Below are 25,649 nucleotides of genomic sequence, written 5' to 3' on the forward strand. Positions count from 1 at the left end.
CACCACACTGCACTGGCGTGGTCAGTAGTGTTTCTGACTGCTAAGCGTTAGAACTCGGGTACGATTCCTGGGTGGGGTTAAGTATTATTAGTAATAATCAGTTATTATTAGTAATATCTCAAAAGCAGCCTTGAGTTTGGTGACCGTGCCCGGTGAATGGCAATAGGCTTGCCCCCTCATAGATAGGACTAACATTGTTGATGGCGAAACGTGAGTGTATTATATGTATATGCACTTATATACACCTCTATCTTCACTTTAGGGTAAAACAGGCGTGAAAGTATGTAATAATATTGATAGCCGACAAAAAAAAATCATTTCAGTTCGCCTCTATCCAGATCTTTAAGAACAAATATGTGGGTCGTGATATTCAACGGCAAATTTAGTTCAGTAAAAGATGATTTGTTAATTGCAGAATTATATTTCAACGCGGACTGTCGGAAACGGCTGTACTTTAAAACTAAAACTAAGTTAAACTTATAAACTACGAGTTGTGAGTTATATCAAGAAGTAAGTTGGCAGATCATTTCACTGTGAATGCTTTATCAAAGATAACTTTATAACTTAGTTTATATCAAACGTTGAACCGGGAAACTGAGGTAGAACATTTTCAAGCTAATTAAGTATGTACAGCCAGCTCCAAAAGATGCTGAACAGGTCAAATTTACAAAATATCTGTACACAATAAAATGCCATGAGTTATAATCTAAGAAACACAATAACCTTTACACCTGAAATTTACAAATTTCGCTGTACATGAGTACTTATTCCAAAAGTTGCTGTAAACTCGTTTTCCAAAAGTCACTGTCCAACAGTTTTTTGACAAAGGCTATCCAATAATGGCAATTTTAAGTTAAAGTTTCTCTTGTAGTTATTTAATAAAGTAATTACCAATGAGCTTCCCCAAACATAATCTGCTACCACTTTTCAACCAAATCGTATTTCATTATAACTAGAGGCAACATTATTTGATTCAACCGTCATTGCATAAATTAGACAGACTGATTAACATTCTTATTAAAATATCGCAAAGATAATCGTATTTCATAATCGTTTAATATCGCCGGTCACAATGGACCGTCCGTGATAAGACGTAATACCGGCGCAGTAAACAATGGATCAGATAGTTAATAACTGTAGCCGCGCAGGTAGGACCACTATAAATGAAATTTTATTATTCTCTAAGGCATTTTATGGATAAGGCGTATTTTATAGACTTATTTTGTTTTATATCTATATTTTGTAATCAGAGACGATTTTAGTGTCGTGAGGAGCTCGTGGCTTAGTTTACAACAGCCGCACGGATCGATCTCTGAGGTTAAGCTACGCTTGTCGAGGTTGTTCTGTGGATGGGTGACCATCTTATACATATCTACTTCCTCCGTGTTTCGGAAGGCACATTAAATTGTGGGTCCCAGCTGTCATTTTCAAAGATCTTTGACAGTCGTTAACAGTAGTCAGAAGCTTGAAAGTCTGGCAACCAGTCTTACCGAAGGGTATCGTGTTAATACCTAAGTAATTGGGTTGTGGAGGTCAGATAGGCAGTCGCTCCATGTAAAACACTGGTATCCAGCTGCATCCGGTGAGACTGGAAGCCGACTCCAACAAAGTTTGGAACAAAGGCTAAGCGAATATATAGACGATTTTAGTGTCGTAATGCCTTGGTTCCTAATTATAACACGAAAGTAGTGTTCACAACCGGTCTCATATATTGTATGAATTTACGCTCCATGTGTAAACGTCCTTACCTCATCCCAGCGTTAAACGTCTAAGATAAAAGAGTTATAGGGATGGCTTTTCACCGCTTTATAGTGGGTTCAATTACGGTTCGTGGTATTAAGGATGTCTTTTATTTGCGCCATTATGTCATGAAGGTATTTGAACGTAAATTTTATGGTAATTGTTCCAGAGAGTTATGTGGTCCCGGGTACGATTCCCCGGGCGAACAAAACGTTATTTGGGTTTTATAGTACTCGTATATTTTGGTAAAGCTACTGGACATCTGTTGATATAAAACAGTTGTAGGTCAAAATAAATAAAGAGTTATGACAAAAAAGATACGGTTGGTTTGGTTGTAGGTCAAAATGCTGTTGAAATATTTTTATGAAAATTAGAAAAGACAGACGATTTGCCTGACTTGGTAATTGAACCCGAATTCTCGTAATCAGCAGTAACATTGATTTTAATCGTAAATACTTTGTTTTTGTTCCTTCTTAGATTATTATGTATGTTTTTTATCCAAAGTGCAAGTCATAGCAAGTGTAGTAGTTACAGTACAGTACTTCAGAAAATCATAAGCTAGTTTAAAGAAAAGGGCCGTACCCATTGAAACGTGGTCAAAAAAGCAACAATTTTAAAACTTAATCTTCACAAAAATTATACTAAAGAAACAATGTTTTCTAAGGCAGCCCTCAGTATTCTCTAGAGTAGTAAATGAAATATAATCTAGCTGTAACTCAACGATCTTTACGAGCTCAGCTTTTAAAGATAAAATATTATAAAATACAATGTTCCATAGTTCTCAGCTCGTTAGCAAATCTTGGCAGGTTTGGTTTTATTGTAGTTTTCTTGTTAAATTAGTTTTTAGAAGTGCTTTAACTGATGCTGTTTTTTTGCAAAGTTTTGTTCCCAGATAATTGAAAGCAAATTAAATATATATTTTTTTAACCCCTATTCGACTCACTGTTGAGCAATGGTCTCCTAGGAGAGTGAAGGGAGGGGTTAGGCTTTAAGTCCACCACACTAGTCAAGCTAATATAATTAATTATATGTTAAAGCATCTCAAATTATGTGATAATGATTTTGATTCAGATTTATGACGTACTTTGGGAACATGGTGTTCCCATGTTGGGCGCCAAACTTGATAGTATTATTATTATTCTATCTTCTTGAATTATGTCTGATATTTATCACAGTAGATTAACACACGTATCAGTTTTATAAGTACCATCGTAGTTTGGTCCGCGCTTTTTTTCTAATGTAGAGGTTTACTTTTCATATTTATGAATTATAGTTATGATTACTAATGCTCATGATAAAGCTTTAAATTATTTCCAAACAAATTCTAATTTTATACAAAACCGCATAGCGTGGACAATTAATTCGTCAATAATTTACTTAACATCATTCACTTACATAATATCCACTATATTAAACTTACTTATTATTAACCACCAAAACTTACGTAACATTTTCAAACGTAAGAATTTTCCTTCAGCGAGCAGGAACGATCAATTGTTGAAAGATATCTTGACAAAAAGCTTGTCGGATACCGCGAGACGATCAACTATATATCATTGTAGATCCCGACGGTATTACCTATGTTACTTGTTACTTGGAGCGAATACCAAGAATATTCTATGTATTTGTATGTTTGTATTACACAAATTGGTGGCTTTTGGTAGTGAATTACAAAGTTCATGCCTGTAATGTGAGGCTTGAACAATAATGTAATCTTTATCAACATTTTCAATGCAAAATAGCGTCGAATCGGCTGAATTAATTTTGATGCAATTTTCATGGAGTTGGTAAATTATATCAAATTATTTCATAAAAGACTAGATTTCTTTTCGTTAATCAGCTCCGCGGCTAACTAAGTTAACAGAACTTTGAATAAAACATAATGTAAAGAGAGCTGTGCTTCTCAGCTAGTTAGTTACCTTTAAAATTCGTAAGTCAACTGTCTATAGTCTATATATCTGTTACGCTCTCACAACAAAACCGCTTAACCGACTTAGACCAAATTTGCCATTACTATAAAGATAGTTAAAGGCCCAAGATCAAATAGACTTCTTTGTTTTCAAAATCAAACCTTTTCAGCATAAAAGGGGATAAAAGTTTTCTCCCCAGTATTATAAATACTAAGTAGGTGCAAATGAACGTTACTCGTTCCATTGTTAGCAGCTGAGCTACTTAAGACGTATTGTTGATCAGTATTGAACAAGTTTGGATCCGCACATTGTACAACTTTTGTAACGAGCGATTATAACAGGCATATGTAGGAAAGTACCACCACTGTGATCCACCACTCTACTTACAGAGTGGTGGATAGTTTTATTGAAAGCAGATTTTTTTTAGAATACACATTTTGCTTGGGTTCGATTCGAGACAAATATTTGTGTGATGAATACGAGTATCTGCTTTCAGTTTGGTTTATAAGTTTTTGGTTACCATATTACAAGCTCTGCTTTGTTTACAGCCACATGATCGTGTATGAGTTGTCCAATGATATTTATTTATTTGTTACTAACTTCATGATCCAATTTAGAGATTTTAAATTTCATACCTGAAGGTGAAGATGGAGGTGTATGAAATAACCTTACTTTCGCTAATAAAAATGTATACAACCTAATAATAGGGAACTTATTGCCATTCATCGGACGATACCAAACTCTGGATTACTAATAAGAATTCTAACAAGTAAATTAGAAAAGCCTAATAGTATCCAGGAATCAAAACCTAGACTTCGTTTTCAGCAGCCGTATACGCAGACCACAAAGTCAGTTTTTACGATACCCTTCTTATAATATATTCCCAGTTAGCTCCAAGGAGGTAAAACTCATGATATAACATTTCAACCGTACGTTCACACAAGCGGCTCGTGTTGGCAGGTAATAGTACCGACTACAGATGAATTGTAAGAGGCATCATCGCGGGAACGAAACGCTCCCGGGATTCACCGTGAAATATTATTTAAGGAATGTTTTATACGTTTCAAGAATATTTGGCTTTTTGGAAGGATATTGCATGGAATAGTAAGGTTATTATTATTCTAGCTGTATGAATTTCTTTCAAAATCTGATATAAAAAGTTCAAACATTTAAGATTGATGATGTCATTTTTTACTGCTTAAGCTAACGTGGATTATTTCTAACATAGACATAACTTTGCGATGATGTGTTGCTGAATTTTAAAATTTCGACGGTCGGCAGGAGAAACAAATCCTTGCACCACTCCTAATCAAAGTTTAGCACTCTCACAGAAACATATAAAAACACTTTTCAGTTTTATTATATTGATAAAGATGATATTTTTACCCAGACCAGAAAAACTAAAATATATTTCCACCAAACAAGGTTCTACAACTTTATCAATAAGTATCAAATATTCCACCCTTATCATAACAACCACCTTACGTACAATATTTCAATAGTGCCTCCTCATTCTTGTGCGAAGGGGATAATATTTCAGCCCTCATCCCTTGAGAAAAGAACCTTTTTTGTTGACAAAACGCATCAGTATGTTGACATTGAATTTTGTTCAGTATATCTTAGTAAGGTGTTTCTTTAACAAGGTTATATGGAAAGGTTTAAAAGGGTTGATTTTGAGGTCTCGGGTTTGATTCCCGAGATAATTGAATCTTGTGTCTAGGGTACCTATTACGTCCTTCTGATGATTGTGTTCTATGAAAAGTTAGACTTCAACTAACCTACTGGGTTTCAAAATAATTTAAACTTATAAGATAGCCGGATTTAATATCTATGCAAACCAATAGATTATGTAGAAAAAGTAGTAATGTATCAAGCTAATTCATTGTGCTATTTAATAGAAATTATTATCGTTATTTTGCTATCTACACAATACATATTTATTTATAGAAAACATAGTTATTAAACTTGATTTAGTTCTTGTACAATGATTTATCAAAAATCAAAATTTAGTTCACTATTATTTTAATTTATGTTGCTAACAAACAATATCAACTAAATAATCCACTAAACTAAGCGACAAAAAGTCTCGTCAAAACCCTTTTAAATTCTGAGTGAGGTTTGACACAAAGTATCAAAACTAAACTTATATCGCACTATAATGGTTTAGCAAAAACCTATGAATTTATTTTATATCCTGCTATATTAATGAACAAGTAATGTTTTCTTTCTGTTACAGTGACGTTTTTAGTTAGTTGAAAATTATTGTATGTGAATTGTTAGGTATAGGTAAGACACCTTATTAAGATCAAATTTCGGATCCGAGGTTTTGTAAATTCGCAAACTATAGTTTATTATAATGAATATGTAATAAAAAAAACTCGCGTTAATAATTATATATGTTTATGATTTTTTCGTTTTAATAAACTGTAGTACGCGGATTTTTTTGCGGATTTTACAAACATTTTGGAAAAGGCCCTTTAATATATAGTTTTTTCAAACTCTGCCAATTTTTGTCCAAACAACAGTACAACTGGTTTGACTTTAATATTATGACAAAACAACATAAATTTAATCTTTTACTATTGTAATATTACCCTTAGTATCGATAGTATAGATTACAAGCTATCATAAGAAGACACAATAAAATCAGAACAAACAAACATTATCCTTTTCCAGTAGTATTTTCTGCAAGCTTTGAAATCTAAACCGAGCGAACCCAAGCACATTCTAGTATCGTATTTAACCGACGACTGATACAATAGGGACCCATATCAAGCGGAATTTAGCGGATTAAACTACGACAGTAGCTAACTGTAGTGCTTGCAACGGTTTAATACAAAACACTACTAGTTTCTTTATAAAAAATATTGTTGTAAGTTTTTATACTGCTTTTAGGGGCTGTTTTAAGATAATATTACGAGTATGAGTCTTAGGGGCGTGGTTTCAAGATGTTATAATTTGTTTAAAATTTACTGCAAACAGATAACTTTTGTGTAAAAAAATAATGTTTCATTGTAACATAAAGACTGTTTATCCCAAAAACGTATGCAGATATTAAGAATACATCTATATTATGACTTTTGCGATATAAGTCCCATGAATAAGGGAGTGAGTGCATTTTTAACTATATACTTTATCAAACTTCCGGCCACAAATGAGAAATGTTCTAATATAAATTAGAAAAATTAAATAAATCCTCGCCTGACCAGGGATATGAACCCCAGATCTCGTGATAAGCTAAACCACAGAGCTAGACTTCTTCATTCTAAGTTTTTATATTATTCTTAAGTGTTACTTTAAGATAATATGAGTCTTAAGGGTGTTGTAGGAACGTGTACAAGTTGTTAGAAGAAAGTTCGTGTATTGGGATTTGCTAAAACTGCTTTTGCTTAGGATTGCGTTGTTTAGCAAAAAGGCAATTTGTGTCGTATGTAACGTTAGGTTTTAAAAAGTAGACTTTTTTTTCTTCTCATCCTCTCTCTGGGACAAAAAAAAAAAAACAAAAAGTACGTTGTTTTTTTGGTGTTCAAAAATACGATTATGAAATCACCGTAAAAGGGGAATTTGTCTTCGAATTCACGACTTTCAACGCAATGACAGATGTGTGTTGATTACCTTGTGTAGTCCAACATATTATAAAAAATCAGGATTTTTTTTGCTATGTGACTATACCTTTACGTGTATACATACGTAGACTAACATAACAAAAACAGGAACGTTTTTGCTAATAACTGCAAAACGATTTCTTTCAAGGACTGCAGAAAGAAAACATATTATAATTCTTATTTAAAGCTTTTAGTTTACATAGCACTTTGCATTGCACAGTACTTAAGTGCACAGTCGTAAACTTAACATACGTTTAAGGTCGCACTTAAATGCCTACTTAGGAGCGTAATACATGTATCAAACACAAGCTGTTAATCACGGCTTTACCTGCTAAATTAAGCATTTTTATTTAAAAAAGACGGATTTTGCGATAATATCTATAATAGCGCAAAAAAAAATAACTATATTTATCCAGCTTTATACCAGTAAGATTGTTAATTAGTAACACAAATCCCCATATTTTGAATTTGAATTGTCGCCTACGAGGATTTTAGCAATATAATATCTAGTGCTTATAATAAATTGATTGAAATTGAAATCTAACTTTCATAAAGAGTGTAGATGAGAATTAGTCAAAGGAATGTAAGGATCGCACCAAATGGCATTCTTGGGTCTCTGCCTATCCCTATAGGAAAAAGCCGTGATATTTTGTATGTATGTAAGAAAAGTTGTATGCATGGATGTTTGTTACTAAATAACTACAAAAACTTAACGTAATAATTAAAATTTTGCATGGAGATAATTTATAATTCTGATTTTTATGACTAATTATCAAATACACATAGGATTATATTTATCAATGTAGAGTTAACCTTGGCGAATTTGTATCAGAGTGTATTTTCTACGTTCTTATTTATTCTTCTCGTAATTTATTAAAACGGATACAATATAAATACTGACGGAGCTAGCTGACGTACTGCAATATATTGTAAAACAGTTATTCTTACGTCTTGTTTGTACAGACAAAATATTTGTGTTTAGTACAAGAAGCATTTACTAATTGAAATTCATTTGCAAGTCTTGAATCGTTATCAATTTACGTTTAGTTTTACAGTTGAAAAATAAGTTTTGCAAAGAATTTCATTGGTGGATTTGAAAAATGTCGTTTTTAATTCGTAATTTAGTTTTTAGAAGAAATACATGAGCTGAGGGGAAGAACAAATAAATAGGGTCAAATTGAGAACCTGCTCTTTTCTTGGAAGTCAGCTAAAAATAAAAATAAGATTTTTTATTCGATTCTGGTGAGCTACGGGCTTGCTTTGTTTATAAAAATATTTTAATATAATAATACCTTCAGTTATATTCGAGGTAATAAAATGTGTGTGTCAGTTTTGGAAAATCTATGAAGCAACCCTTTTAATTGCAAGGCTTTAAACGAATTTATAGCTTTCAAAAAGGAATCTGAGTTAACTTTACTACACGAAAAGTATTATTCGTAGCTAAGGATTTTTAGCGTGAGTATTTAAGTAATAAGACCTCTATTTAACTAGTCATAAGAATAGCAAGCTCAGATATTACAGCGAATTTAAATCTAAACCTATTAACTAATTATCAGCTCTACTCCTTACATTGTTAAATCGTTTGGAAAGCCTAACGAATGAATTATTAGATATTCGATATTTTTATCTAATTAACTCTCAGTTGATTGGATTATACAGAGGTCAGACTATTATGGATCTGATCGATAGACTTCTGACTCATCAAAATTCATTTAGGTCAAATATTGACACTTATGGTAGTCAGTTATAGATGAATTGACAGACCGTTTGTTAGGTAGAATCTCCGGCCAGTCTAAGTAGACTATTGCAGCTTTTTAGGGTTTTCTACCCAAATGGTACAAATGGAACCTTATTATGACTTCGCTGTATGTCAGTCATCAGGCTGTATCTCATGAGCGATAGTCAGTATATATTTACACATTATGTATTTCTGTTGCCGCTATAATAACCAATACTAAGTAACAATTACTAGATACTTTAGCGTTTAACTAAACGTTTTTAAACTGCCACGGCCTGTGTCCCAGTATCGGGCAAAGCTGTTTTTTTGTTCAAAATCACTTTGATTAGTTCGAAATGTTTTATCAAATTTTGCCGTTGTAAATTCGAACCAATGTTTAACTTTGACGTCAAATATATTAAGTTCAACATTAAAAAGAAAGAAATATTTTTATTAATTTTTCGATTTCAAAAAATCCAATTAAAAGTAACACAGGTAGTATCTACTGAGTCGAGCCTCTGGCAATCAGAACTCAATATCAGTTCGCTGATACAAGCCGCTTAATTGATTATGAACACAATTGATACCGCTCTCAACGGCGCGATCATTATCACGTACATACATATATTATAATAGCTTTTGCCCGTGACTTCGTTCGCGTGGTTTGTGACTTATTGCAGAATTTTCATAAAAAGTTTCATCCCCTATTTTATCCCCTTGGGGGTAGAACTTATCGAAATCATTATTTTTTTAGGAGATGTCTACATCATAACGTCTGCCTGCATGGCAAATTACAGCCCGATCCGTCCAGTGGTTTGGGCTGTGCGTTGATAGATCACTGTCAGTCAGTCAGTCAGTCACCTTTCAGTTGTATACATTTAGATGTACATAGTTAATTATATACTTGTATGGCATTAGTTTTGGTTCATATTTGGTTTATACGTACTTGTATGCTTTTGAGAGCAGTACTTTTATTTTGTGGTTTTAAAATTTGTCAATAATTGATGCAATTTAATAATAATTTTAACATGTTATTCATTGTTTTGGATACTGAATATTTAGAGAAAGGAAAGATGTCGATAATTTTGTTAATGAATAACAGTTTTTATTTATTTTTATACGGATAAGTCATAAATTTAGGAGTATCTTTAACTACAGTAAAAACATAATATAGCTTAATAAAAAAATGCTAAAACATCTACTGCATATAGTGAGCTCATATATAATAAATTTGATGCAAAAAATAATTTCTTAAAAATCTAGATAGATTTTAAGGTCCACTAAATTACAAAATATTTCACGTAGACTTTTGTACTAAGTAATAGGCTTTTATAAACTAACAATTAATTTATTAATAAACGTTTTTAACATTCAAAGATAATATTTTTTCCTTAGAAATGAGTTTCCTTTTAGATAAAAGACTCGTAATCTTTAAAAACAGCTTCATTTTCTTATGATAAAATATACAGCGGAGGTTGTTATTCTCTACGAAATTGTTTCTTAAAAACCTTATAAAGTGGTTGATAACGAAACAAAACACAAAGCCTGAAATAAGAGCAGTACTGAAGATAATTACTAACAAAACGTTTATTTATTTATAAATTGGTATACTATTACCTTTTCACAACACAAGAAAAAAACCTTCTTATCACAGCACACAAAAAATGTTAGGCCACTTTTATAAACAAAAATATTTTACACACAAAAAAATCATCAATCACTATTTTTTTTAACACTCACTTATTGACACAAAAATTACGGTAATATTGCAAAAATCGAACTCGATATTTTTTTTTTATTTATTTTGATTACGTATTATTTTTAATTTTAAATTCGTTACACTATCACTTAAATACAGAATTGAATTATAAAGACGAGGAATTTGAAACTCTATTTACGAACAAGAAAGGTTTAAAATCGAATGATAGGTTGGAAACACCTGTAGCTTTAGAATGCGATATTTTTTTTTATAAATGTAATTTTTTTTATTGTTATTTTTTAAAGACATTTATTTATAGATGTTATGTTAGTATAAGGTTTTTTTTTTGAAGGGTAAGTTTGGAAGATGGCTCTCGGTACGCGCGACCTCGGCCGCGTCGCGTTGGTTACTGCTCCGGCCCGGCAACACTGCGGCTCGAAGGATGTCCCGACTAGTCGTCGGATTTCGTCCGGGATTCTGTTGCGGTATCCGAAATATAGATTTGGTCGTCGAATTGTTTTGCTTTTTTTGTAGTAATTGAAGTTTATTGATATATTGAATAGGTTGTAGAACAATCGAGAATTAATTTCTAAGTCTTACAAAAGTGAATGTTTATTTGGACACTGCCCAAATGTGTCTCTTATTTTCGATATAGTCTGTGGAAAAATACTGTCAGGTTCAAAATGTGAAGTACTATTTCTTCGCTTTAAAAGTTCTCAAAAATCGTTTTTCGTTTTAAAGACAGCTTTTTCTACTAATAGAAAATAGCATTTAGTAAGTCATATAAAAAAACGCGTCTTTTTCTGTAATTACTTCATTTATTATTGGTTTTCACCCCTAGTAAGAAACAACCACTGATTATCATATTATTTTTTTACGGGATTTCATACATTTGCTTCTTCTTTGTTGGATAGTTTATCCGACACTTATTCATAGTATTTGAAACTGTACTGTTTAAGTAATTTACCACCGTGACCCAATTTTCCACTCTACATATTTAATTGCAAAAATAAATTCTTCCAAATGTAATTAAATAAAATACCATTAATTTTACGACGTTCGTTATTAAGCGTAACGTACATGAAACTAGTTTCATTATAGTACAAAGACTATAATAAATAAGGCTAATTAACAGCCGCCCCTGAAAGTTAATTGTGGTTTAAAATCTTATTACAGAAATATATGGCAAAGGTTTTATATTTGAGTGAAAATTATTTAGGATTAGACTTTTTGTTGTAAGAAATACGCTAACGTTTTTATTTTTTTATCAATTTCAGTCCGATGTAATGGTCAAACTTAGTGCCATTTCCATAGCACGTTATCAAACGTGTACAAACGGGCTACTATGTATAAATATTTTAATGCAATTAAAACTTTCTTTGGCCTCTGCCTACTTTTGTATGTTAGTACAAGGAACATTAGTAATTTTCCAGAATCGAACTCATGATCAGCAATCATGTTATATACTATTAACTGAATTGTAAATTCACAAAATTACCTTAGAAATTATAATAATACTCTCTTCAAGCAGAGAAAGAGAACAATTTAATTTCGTAATATTTCAAAAGTTTGTAAAAGTAATACATTTTAGGACCCTCTACGTATTAGTAAATAATTTATGTTCAAAGATAACAACTTAAAATATTACTCTCGTTTTAATGTTTTAAAATATAGGCCTTGTTTTATTTTGTTAAAGTTGATAATGTTTGTTGTACGATAAAGGTAAGGATTCTTTATTAAGGCTTTTTATTGTGTACTTTATGGTCGCCTAAAATTATGATAATATTTTTTTTTAAGAAATTCATACTGACTATAAATTGTCGGTAATAAACTACAGTTGATAATATTTTTGGTTTTTGAAATCGAACTTATAGCACTTGCTGAAAGATTCATACATTTGCAAACAATTATAGTCACTTTAAATAACACATTTTTTTACCACCCCCTCTAAATACCACTAAGCGTTCACCCATCTATAAAGTGATTGCGCCAATGGCTGCTTAACTTACAAGTAATTTATCAATTCATTTGTTAATGCAATTAGGTATGAGCGCTTCACCTATGAACACTTAAAAAGTCATCATAACACAAACAAACAAAATATCTATACAGTTTCACAACATATTATTACACACACTTCTAATCTTTAATATTGAAGAGCATCAAGACGAAGCCATACAATATTTGAGTGACACCTTACGTGCTACGTAGGCAATGCTACGAGTGTCTACGGCGTAGCTGCGTCGTAGCGTATGGTAGATTATGAATTTGATTAATCACCGTATTATACAATAAGTTATGTATTTTATGCTGTCTTTTTTTAGGGCTGTTCTTAATTAACTTTTTTATATTTAATTAAAATGAACTGCGCGTTTCTAACGTTTTTGAAACCCAGTAATGACGTATGTATAAAGTGTGTCTGAAGAAATGTCTACAAAGGTTTTTTTTAACGGAAAGGTTAATTATTTGCAAGCTTTACAAAGTCACGTAGTGTCACCTTGCATTTTAATGCAGAGACTCTCCTCAAAATAGACCAACCTGCCTTAAGTGTATAATTTTGTTATTATCAGATAACTGCGACAAAAACTAAACTAACAAAATTATCATTACTTAGATCACATGAAAACTTGTTCGATAACAAAACCATTGTATCGTTCAATATCATATTCTGTCCAAATAAACTCAATAATGTAGTAAGAAAAATAACATTACAAACATTTTTATTCCTTCAATTAGCGGATATCGATCAGTCTTATTTTCACTTAATAGACAGCCTGCGTGGCGCAGTGGTTAAGGTGGTCAACTCGCCACTACCAGTGTATTGAGAGGTCTTGGGTTCGATTCCCACAACTTTATTTGTCCGATCAAAATAATTGTTTCGAGTCTGGTTGTACTTTGTGTCCGTTGTTTGTATGTTTGTAAAAGTCCCCGCAACAAAACACAATTCATAGTCCGAGAGTCGTGTTTTTATCAAAAAAAGTAGCAAAAAGTCTAGCATTGATTTCTAATTAGTAGCCATCGATCAGTCTTCTCCCTACTTAATATTCCGGTTCTAAAGCCCATCAGCCCCGGTCTATTCGTCTCAGACATAAAACATGCAAACAACAGTATTGTACACCTGACCTCTGTGAGCAACGAGCGGAACCTCTTCTACTGTAATGTTATGTACAAGCAATGTACCGTGGACAGAGGCTTTGTTTGGCTATAGATTGGTTAATTTTTGACAAAAAAAAGAGAATTAATGTTTAGTTTCATAATTAAGCCAGTTTTTGCTTTGCTTGAACTTGGCTGACACGCTTTCGCGTGTCTAGATATGTACTAATATGTAGTTAATATAATTATGACGTTTTCAAAATTACCTGGCTTTTGGGTGTTAAGATTAACACTTCTATTACTTTGGTGCAATGACCAATACTAGCTTTTGCAGGCGTGAAAAGATTTCCCGGGATTTTTGCAAATAACAGTATCGTACACCTGACCTCTGTGAGCAACGAGTGGAACCTCTTCTACTGTAATGTTATGTACAAGCAATGTACCGTGAAGACAGGCTTTGTTTGGTTATACATTGATTCATTTCTAGACAAAGGACATTTTATTTTGAGCAAATATTTCATACGGGTACCTAATTTTATTCAAAAAACTTTCCGTCCAGAAGATTTTTCGTGAAAAAATAACAAACATACATCCATTTTGACAAACTTTTGCATTTCCATGCATTGTCCGGAATGCAAGCTCGATCCAAAAAGTTCAATGATTAAGTTATAAACATACAATTAAAATGGCAAAAGAATCTAGCCTTGATTTTTAATTAGTAGCCATCGATTAGTTTACTCCCTACTTATTATTCTGATCCCATCAGCCTCGGTCTATTCGTTTCGAACATAAAACATGCAAACAACAGTATCGTACACCTGACCTCTGTGAGCAACGAGTGGAACGTCTTCTACTGTAATGTTATGTACAAGCAATGTACCGAAGAGAGGCTTTGTTTGGTTATAGATTAGTTCATTTTTGATAAAAAAAGAGAATTCTATGTTCTGGTGATTTGTAATTGATATAATTATGATGTTTCAAAATTAAATGGATTTTGTATGTGCATGTGTTAAACATATAGAGCTGTTTGATATTTTTCGTTGTTTGTATGTTTGTAAAAGTCCCCATGACACTAGAGAAATTCAAAGTGCGGGAGTCGTCTTTTTATAGAAAAAAAAAACAAAAAAATCTAGCTTTATTTTAATATCATTAGTAGCCAGTAAGTCTTCTGATTCCCACTTAATATTCCGGTTCTAAAGCCCATCAGCCCCGGTCTATTCGTCTCAGACATAAAACATGCAGATAACAGTATCGTACACCTGACCTCTGTGAGCAACGAGCGGAACCTCTTCTTCTGTAATGTTATGTACAAGCAATGTACCGTGGAGAGAGGCTTTGTTTGCTTATAGATTGATTCATTTTTGATAAAAAAAAGAGAATTAATGTTTAGTTTCATAATTAAGCCAGTTTTTGCTTTGCTTGAACTTGGCTGACACACTTTCGCGTGTCTAGATATGTAGTTAATATAATTATGACGTTTTCAAAATTAAATGGTTTTTGGGTGTTAAGATTAACACATCTCAAATTTTGTGCAATAACCAATAATAGGTTTTGCTCACATTAGAAAAAAAATATCCTATATGAACAAACCATTCATAAAGTTTTTTGACACGCTTTGGCGTGTCCTAGATATGTAGTTAATATAATTATGACGTTTTCAAAATTAAATGGTTTTTGGGTGTTAAGATTAACACTTCTATTAATTTGGTGCAATGACCAATACTAGCTTTTGCAGGCGTGAAAAGATTTCCCGGGATTTTTGCAAACAACAGTATCGTACACCTGACCTCTGTGATCAACGAGCGGAACCTCTTCTACTGTAATGTTATGTACCATCAATGTACCGTGAAGAGAGGCTTTGTTTGCTTATAGATTGATTCATTCTTGACAAGAAAAAGATAAATTTTTGTTTTGTTTCGTAGTGTATATGTAAGTAATATAATTATGATGTTTTCAAAATTAAATGGATTTTGTATGTGCATGTGTTAAACATATAGAGCTGTTTGATATTTTTCGTTGTTTGTATGTTTGTAAAAGTCCCCATGACACTAGAGAAATTCAAAGTGCGGGAGTCGTCTTTTTATAAAAAAAATCTAGCCTTGATTCCTAATTAGTAGCCATCGATTAGTTTACTCCCTACTTATTATTCTGATCCCATCAGGCACGGTCTATTCGTCTCAGACATAAAACATGCAAACAACAGTATCGTACACCTGACCTCTGTGAGCAACGAGTGGAACGTCTTCTACTGTAATGATATGTACTAGCGATGTACCGTGGACAGAGGCTTTGTTTGCTTATAGATTGATTCATTTCTAGACAAAGAACATTTAATTTTGAGCAAATATTACATTCGGGTACTTAATTTTATTCAAAAAACTTTCCGTCCAGAAGATTTTTCGTGAAAAAATAACAAACATACATCCATTTTGACAAACTTTTGCATTTCCATGCATTGTCCGGAATGCAAGCACGATCCAAAAAGTTCAATGATTAAGTTAAAAACATTGATTGCGAGAATATTTTTTACAATATACAAAATGGTTCATACATAATTCCGTTACTTTAACGTGTTACTTAAATTGAATTTCATTTCGATATGACCGTATTTCAATCCAATTAAGAACTAATTTGTATTCGTCCTGTAATTAGTCATCCATAATTTTTTTCTAAAAAATGAAAAATTAGAAACTCGCGAAAAAAATTACTTACATAACTAATTCAAATATTATTTTTATATAAACTTGAACAAAATATTCCCTACACACTTACAATACTTACTGTAACTTTCAAGTAAAGCACCTTATAAAACATCCAAGTATTGATAAGTAGATTTATAGTTTCCTTTGATTCGCCGACAACTTTGTTCACAACTACTTCATGAGCTGCATTAAGATTCAACGCCTCTATACTTGTATATAATGTACGTATAACAAGTGTAGAGCTATTGGTATTTTCTCATTTATACTTACCCTCTTATTCATAAACACACTATAAACCTATTTTAGTTAAAAGGCTACTATAATATGTTTTTTCTCTTACATTTCGCTAAGGAGTGAAAAAAACAAAATACTTTATAAGCCTTTTGTAACTTATATATACGTATACATATATTGTTATAAATAAGAGGGTTAATATAATATTTTGATCAAAGAAGAGCAGTGATAGCCGAGTGGTATAAGTTGATACCTCCCATACAAGTGGTCGCAGGTTCGAACCCGAGGCAACACACCAATGACTTTTTGACGTTATGTGTGTATTAGAAATTATTATCACTTGCTCTAACTGTGAAGGAAAACATCGTGACGAAACATTGCATGCCTTAAAAATTTGTTAAATACATTTAGTACCCAACCCGCACTTGGCCAGCGTGGTGGGCTCGAGGCCTAACCCATCCCTCGTTGGGAGGAGACCCTTGCCCAGCAGTGGGACATTAATGGGTTAATTTTTTTTATTATTACTACACAATATTTTTTAAAGTAGCCCGTGGTTTGTAAACGCAAAAATAAACAAATACGTAATATCACGCATGTTATACTCAAAGGTCTAAGCAGAGGTGTTTGAAATACACCCACGGTTTACCAATAACAATGTTAGTACCAAGTATCACCTCGCCGCAATAACCGTATCACCGCGTGTGGCGGGTTCGAATCCCACCCAAGACAAATATTTGTGTGATGAGTATGAGTATTTGTTCTGAGCCTGAATGTTAATATATCTATATAAGTATTTATTTGAAAGTATACAAGTATGTTTATCAGTTATCTGGTTATCATGGTACAAGCTCTGCTTAGTTTGGAATCAGATGACCGTGTGTGACTTGTCCCACAATATTTATATTCATATGTATATTATATTAAGTAATAAGAGACGAGCCTATTGCCATTTACCGGACACGTTACCAAACTCTGGACTCCTATTGAGAAACATTCTAATATAAATTAAAAAATACCAATCCCTTCCTTAACACCTCAGTGTGTATTGACCAATAGTTTAAAGAATATGAATTTTATTACAGCATAGATTTACTTATAAAATATTCATAAATATTATCATAAAACGATCTCCCATTTCACCGCAGCTAACGAAAGACGGATCGCTTTCCTCCAACAAGCACTAGAATGTTTTCTTTAAACTTCCCCTCACTGAAGCTAACTTATAACGTTATACTTCAAACTTGACGCACAATTTCAAATAATATTAGCTCTTAGCTCTTTGAAGGAAAATTTCCTGTACCTGCATGAACGGTTTTATAAATGGTGTGTGTATTACTTTTAAACTTTCGCGTTGCATTTACATACATATTATGGAAAGGTAAAATTTGTAAGTTTGTATGGAGGAGGTGATCTCCCAAATTATTGGGCCGATTTTGAAAATTCTTTCACCTACATGTAGCTACCTGCATTATTCCTAATTGCTATATTCGTGTATAACATACACATACTAAAATTTACTTTTAATACAATAAAATAGAAATTAAACTAAAGTTTAATTTTATACGATGTATTAGTAATTAGGCCCGCGCAGGTCTTCAGGCCAGTATAGATACATACATTTTCAAGCGATATATAATGCAATAATGCAATGAATCACAGCATGCATTTCACTAACTCATATGTGGTAGCGCGTTATTTACCGAGCATGCAGCTAATAAATAAATAACTAAACCAAACCGCGCGCTTCTGAGTTATTATAAGAGTTAACTGGTAGTTTAACTTTAGTGTAGTCACCATAATTATGTTATTAGTTTAGTACATAAATATAATTGGACAATTCACACCTGGGCATATGATTCTAAGCTCAGCAGAGCTTATAAGCTTATCAGTGGCGAAGGCTCCATACAACTCGATTCCTACCGGCTTCCCTTTCTGGACAGACTAAATATTAGTGTTAAATTAATTGTTTACTATTGCCTAATAATACACAATTAATTAATAATAAACAATATTTAAAGCGAAATCTTTAACTAGATTCAATAATCTAATCGAAACAGTACGAAAACGCCTACCCTTCAAAAATTACGCTCCGCTAAAACGCAACGTGAAGTAATAATAATGAAATAAACCGTAGGCGCTGATCGGGAATCGCGTACAATAAAAACTATGGCGCCGATGTCGCTTACGACCTTTTGGATCGCGCTTTACACCGCGCTGCATAGTGGCGAGCAAGCCGGAGGAAGAGCGGGTTGCCTCGCGCTACAGCGCTCGCGCCGCCGCGCCGCGGCGGACACATGATCTTACGCATGTTTCTGTCGCGGCGCGAGCCGCGTGCAAGAGCGAGATGGCGAAATATAAGTATGAGTCCAACATTGTTCACCAGTTTGACATTAGGTTATGTTTGTTTACTGTTTTTTCGCGCGCTCTATAACAAATTAGAATATTTGTGTTTATTACAACATTATTCCTTATTAAATGTTTGTGCATAACTGTGAACGTATCAGTGTATTAAAGAGTAATTGTTTTGCATGTTTCTATTCGAGTAAATTTTCATTTTGTCAGATTTATAGGTTAAACTCATTTCTATTAAAGTGTTCTGCGTTTATCCATAATGTGTTTGATATTTTATTGTTGATGAATACATTCTAAATTGCTTGTATAATATGTTATAAAACAACCAGTGCGAGACAATCATCAATCGTTCGATATACGTTATCTCAAATATGTGCTGTTGTGTTACCTACGTGTTACTATACTGAAGACAGATTAACTTAATGCAAAACAAGCATGATTAGGTAGCATGGTAAGTAGGTACCTATGTATTATTAGACTGTAGAGAGAGAAATAAGAGACTGTAGTCGAATGTAGATAATACTCTCATATTGTTATTATGCACAATTTTACGTCGATATTCTTACGATGTACATAATATGTAGGTATTATACCTAGACAATGACTAATAGCTCCGGCTTACCTTTTGTAAAAACTGACCCTTCGCCACTGAAGCTTATGTAAACAAATTAACAATCAGGCTGAGAAGAGATACTCGTATTCATCGCACAAATATTTGTTAAAGGTGGGATTCGAACCTACCACAAGAGGAGCTGTGAGGCGCGGTGAGGTGACTACATCAAACGAGCAGTTTAAAAACATCGATCGCTATATATCACTACCATCCTTAGTTCGGTAGGACGAAGAGGGGGGAGACCCGTGTCCAGTGTGTACTGTGGGATAGCCATGGGATAAAAAAATCAAACTATAATTGCAACAATAACCATACCACTATTATAAGTACGTAGTGAATTATTAGAAAATGTGTTTTGTCATTTATTCCAGCAAGACTACAATTCATAATTTCACTAAAAGATTCATTCTTCATCTTCTAACCTTGAAATAATTTAGAAATAATCTTTTTCTAACAAGTAATGTTTTATTTATGACATATTTAAGACAGGTAGATTGAAAAACTTCGGGCTCGGTATCCGTGTTGTTAGAAATAAAGGCGGTCGGATCATCACTCACATAAGACGCTTTTAGCAAGCCTCCGTTATATCATTCCGCTAAGCACTCTATAAGTGTGGCCACGAAATTGCGACGCATTATCTAAATCTCATGTTTTTATTGGTCGACCCGCGCAGTGAAACTGCACTTGCGCAAAAGTCTCTTTTCGGTCAAAAGTAGTCAAAAAACAGACAGTCAAATAGACTTTCGCATTTATAATATAAGGAAAAAGAATGTTATAATTAAATTTAGATTCATATTTTTTGAACTCATAGCTAATACATAATCTCGAAAACATATCGCTACTGTATTACTTTTCCCTTTTTAGTATTTCTGTTAAGGCTTAATCTTTTGAATTGGGTGTTAAGCGGCCGACATATTTCTTAAAAAAATAGTGAAGTATTTACCCTCGTGATATTTTGTCTCACTTGAGAAACAAATCCAAAATCTGGTATCTAACAGTCACATCTCTGCAGGTTGAATTAAAGATGCAGTCATTATACTCAAATTTTACGTAAAGTATTTAAAACAAATAGAAATTAAATCCACCACAGTAAATAGTAACTGCAATAGCAACAGGAACATTATGTAGGGTAAAGCTAGTTTTAATTACAGCCCCTATTTCCCGCTGTTTTCGAAGCCTCATCTGAAAAGGTCAAGGCTCTCGGCGGTGTTTGAACAAATATCAATAGCTTCGTATTAAATTCTCTTCCGTAACGCTAACGACTGCGGATGACGACTACTACAAATATCACCGAACTGTACTAAGAATACTATAATAATATATTATGACCTTTTAATAATAAGTAGGAGAAATATTTTGGTGATATTTGTCTGTTAAGGACGGTCGTAAAAAGGTCATGATTTCTATAAAAATATGTCTTTTGCACGTAAAAGTGTCTTTGGTTGTGTAACTCTGTAAACATGGAAAATGCAGACAAATAATAATTTGATGTCCTAATTGTATTTGTTTTGTAAAATGCAATAATTTTCTTATTTGTCTAGACGGCTTGCACAGATATACAAATAAAACGTTTATTATAAAGGTATTTTTTTTTATATCTTGTCTTGAGTAACTGCATTTCGAGATTGCACAAAGCAAAAACTTTCATACTAACTTTGTTTTAGCGGAGATTTAAAATATTTTTTTATTATAGGCATACAAATTAAAAAACAGGAATCTTTTTACTTAATACTGCTACTGGAAAGAAAAAAAACTGACTGACTTTAATGTTTACTAAAAACGGATAAATCTAAAGTTCTAAAGAAACCTACACAGTTTGTATATTAAAGTACCCTTGAATCGGCCAGTGACAATTTTATGACCGTTTCATATGACACACTGATTGGACAACACCCTCTATTAATAACAGTATATTAAGATCCAAGACTGTGTAACGGATGGATAAGAATCTTATGATCCGAATGAAGTTTATCATTGTAGAGGATGTTTATTATTGATTATTTATTTTTCTTAATACGCCATGTTCAGAAAAACATAATTTGTTTGTACAAATGATTGTATTGAAAGATTAATTCATTGATATAACAAAAACTTGATCAATTCTCGATATGAGCTATAAGTTTTTAATAAACACGGACATAAGTTATTTTGAAAAGTGATCATTTTCCCGAAACAAGAGTCAAAATAACTATACTACAATCAAATTTCAAACCAAACACAAACACAAAAAAATTCCTACTATTATTTCCACTGCTCAAACAATTTTCACTATACTTCCTGACCATTTCACAAGTTACATCGTCAAGTCTTACGAGTTAATCCACGGCGCGGGGCGATGAAACACGTATATTTGTTCACAAACACTATGTTTACTGTTACAGGCTTATGACGTCATTATGTTGTGACCCATTGGCGATATTGAGATTGATTTGATGCAATGATTTGAAAGTATTGTGACGTGAAAATAAAGATTTTTTACTTGATGTTACAAGATTTTTGGGTTTACATTCATGTAAAGAAGCAATTGTAATGTCATTGTTGCTATTGGAAATCATCCTTTACTTTAATGTGCTTTTAAATTAATCGTAACCGACTGAACTCCAACTTAGGTAACTCGGTTCAAATCTCCGATAGCAAAGTTGTAATTAATTGATGCTCAGTATCAAATCGTTTGTATAAACGTCACGGATTACTTTGTTAAAGCCTTTATGTAATTGACAGATTGACGTGTCATTTTGACAGGTTTAAATGGTTCAGATAGATAACTAATGGGTTGCAAATTGGTACGGTCTAAAGAGGTGACTTTAGTAAACTAGGGTGACCCTTAAGTTATTGTAATGGTGGCATTTTCATTTATTTTTTCAGATTGCTATTTAATTACTAACGAAATAAATTGTTGTCCAATAATTGATTTAATTTCTTTTTATTTTAGTAGGTACAATGTACATACATTGTATTTACTTTATTTTCTTTTTGTTGTACGGTTAGTGGTCAACATGGTGTCAAAGTTGTTCAAGCCGCCCGAAGACCTTTGACGTGGCTTAGCGACTGTTATCTTAAATGACAACAACCGGGACAGACTTTTTACGTACCCTCTGAAGCACGAAGACATCCTGCTCAAATACCACTATGCGGTCACCCATCTATGAAATGATCGCGCTAAGATTAGCTTAATCCACAAATCGTTTACTAGTAAGCGCAACTGAGTATGGGCGCCTTATGGCACAAAAATGTTTAGGTTTCAGACCCTTTTTCCCTACAAAAAACAAACGTGAAATGTTCATCAACACCTTTCACCAATCACACGGGAACAAAGCGCGGCGGTGACGTCACAACGATTACGTCACGCTTCCATTAGGCGGCTATTCTTCGCTACAATTACTCACGGTGTTTCGACACCAACGAACATTTGTATGGATTTAAACGTAACAGTGTTTTTGGTATTTTTAGTAATCATTCTTTTGCTGTCTTTTTAAGCTAATTTTTTAAGTGATATTGTTGTAGCTATTGTCCTTTCAAAAGTATTATCCATAACTAATCCATAACATTATTTTAAATCATTTCTTAATTTTGGATGTAGCATTGCCGAGAAACCTTTAAATCTTCTATTAACAAAATATGATGACATTGGTATACCGATTTAAAAAAACGTGTTTTGCTTTTTTATGTAAATCTTAGTCGGTCTTTTCAACACAGGCATAGTAAGAAGTCGACCAGAAATTGTTTTTACCGTTATTAATGTACCAGCGTTAGATATAGTAATTATATAAGTATGTGTTTATTGAAGAAACTTCGAAAAAATAAATTATTTTTCATTTGATTTCGTCCCGAATGTGTTTTGCATTCATTACAACGTTATCTGATTCAATATTGTCAAATATTGAATCAGATAAGGTTGTATACATCAGACATGAGCTGAATGTTGTGTAATTACAAGGACAAATAGATGCTGTAATATGAGACAAGTCTACATTTTAATAAGCAGTCACATAACATCGAGAACACAATTTTAAACTCTAAATACGTCTACTTAGAATTTAAAATTCCGTTGAATAACGCACAAAAGTTAGTAACAAAATACAAGTCATATTTTATAACACACAAATCTAGCATATTCAAACTCAGGAGAACATATTTTATTTCTTAGTACTCACATCTGGTTGATAAAGATGTATGTAGTGACGTCATAGCGATGACGTAACAATGCTTTATGTATGTACTTACATTATGTGAGACTGTTTATGCATTGTTTATCAGACTGCCATTTCCATTGAAAGAAAACAAGTTTTCTTTATTGTTTACTAAATACAAGCGTAGAAATATTTCTCTTACTAAGTTTCAAAATTTCAATACATTTTATGAGAATCCATTTTCTATTTTTTGCTGAAAAGAGTAACAAACTTTCTATACATTATTACTGCGACTCACAAATAATTGTTTCGGGTCTGGTTGTACTCCGTGTCCGTTGTTTGTATGTTTGCAAAAAGTCCCCGTGACACAAGAGTAATTGTTAGAGCGACAGTTGCAATTTAATTTAAATAAAAACACTGCCCATAATTCGCTAGCGTGATGGACTCAAGGCTTAACCCTCCATGTTCGAGAGACCCTTGCCCTGCAGTGGGACAGCTATGGGTTAAATAGAATGAAGAAACAAAAGTATACATGAATATAATTAGCATCTTTATTCCTTAATAATATTCAAACATAATATTAGCACATATTTACAAACAGAGCTTGATACGAGTTTGTTTGTGTTGTCATAACATTGTCGCGGCGACTAGTTGCCCGATTTGTTGGTGGACTTGTTGCAAGACGGAGTGTGGAGTTGATTAATAGTTCGAGTATGTTGTTACTGTGCAGGATTAATACAGTAGACTAAGTGAGATTCTTTGTGTATTATTATTTAAAAATATAAGGTAATGAATACGAAATAATTTAAGTCATAGACACGTCTCTGTTAGCATGAGATGGTTTGATTTCGATTGCATCGACAAACAGTTGAGATATTTTATTCATTTAGTTTAGATACATAATGTTCTTTCTTGTAAGTAATTTTTTGGTTTAAAAGACACCGCCGAGTAATTAATTGTGAAACTAACACTACACACTAATTCTGTAATAAGATTAATAACCAATCGAAGCATCACTCAAATCCTTTTCAAACAGCTCTTGTGTTTATTGTATATTATATTATTTACGAATTTCCTTAAGAAAAAATGTAAATTTTTGTTTTCCGGCCGGGAATAAATATAGCGTTTTAATCCATAATCTTTTATTTGCCTCAAATTCACAGCATCCGGGTTTAACCCTTAAACCCTTTACACGGCGATAAAATTAAATCCTCAGTACAAAGGCAGGGCTTACAGGTAATAAAATAACAGGAGTAATATTGTATAGAACGCTCTCTTTAGATCAAAGGTTCGTGTCAACCCTAATCTGTACGTCACTTGAAACGGTTTCATTTGTGATTTTACAGGTGAAATGTTTGCGGATATTTGTTGTTATTTATAGAAGTTAGAATAGAATTTTAATGAGAATAGCATAGAATATAAAAAAAAATACATAATGTATTATTATACTAGCTGACCCGCGCAACTTCGCTTGCGTCACATATAGAGAATGAAAATTTTCCCCGTTTTTGTAACATTTTTTACTGGTGCTCTGCTCCTATTGGTCGTAGCGTGATGATATATAGCCTATAGCCTTCCTCGATAAATGGGCTATCTAACACTGAAATAATTTTTCAAATCAGACCAGTAGTTCCTGAGATTAGCGCGTTCAAACAAACAAACAAACTCTTCAGCTTTATAATATTATAAGTATATAAGTATAAGTATAGATAAAAAATAAATCTCAGAAAAAAAGCTTTAACAAAAATCAATGTAGAAGTCTAATCTATTTTGTTGACCACTATTCTACATATACCCTAAGTTTATTTTTATCTTCCTCAACAGGCTTTTTATTTAACAACATTTTTCCAATTT

At 32.8% G+C, this 25,649-nt stretch overlaps 1 protein-coding gene across 3 annotated transcripts in view; it reads right to left on the reverse strand.

The window, feature by feature from the left end:
* Window positions 1-25,649, reverse strand: part of LOC142982569 (inactive dipeptidyl peptidase 10) — a 533,383-nt gene that overhangs the window by 252,681 nt on the left and 255,053 nt on the right. The window contains exon 1 of one of the 3 annotated variants that reach the window (XM_076129129.1): window positions 10,590-11,293. The exons of the other annotated variants lie outside the window; for them this stretch is intronic. The gene's annotated coding sequence lies outside the window, so the exon portion shown is untranslated. Of the gene's footprint in view, window positions 1-10,589; window positions 11,294-25,649 lie in introns of those variants that run through there. 3 annotated transcript variants of the gene reach the window in all.

The sequence above is a fragment of the Anticarsia gemmatalis genome, chromosome 22 (genome assembly GCF_050436995.1).
Source record: "Anticarsia gemmatalis isolate Benzon Research Colony breed Stoneville strain chromosome 22, ilAntGemm2 primary, whole genome shotgun sequence".
NCBI lineage: Eukaryota > Metazoa > Arthropoda > Insecta > Lepidoptera > Erebidae > Anticarsia > Anticarsia gemmatalis.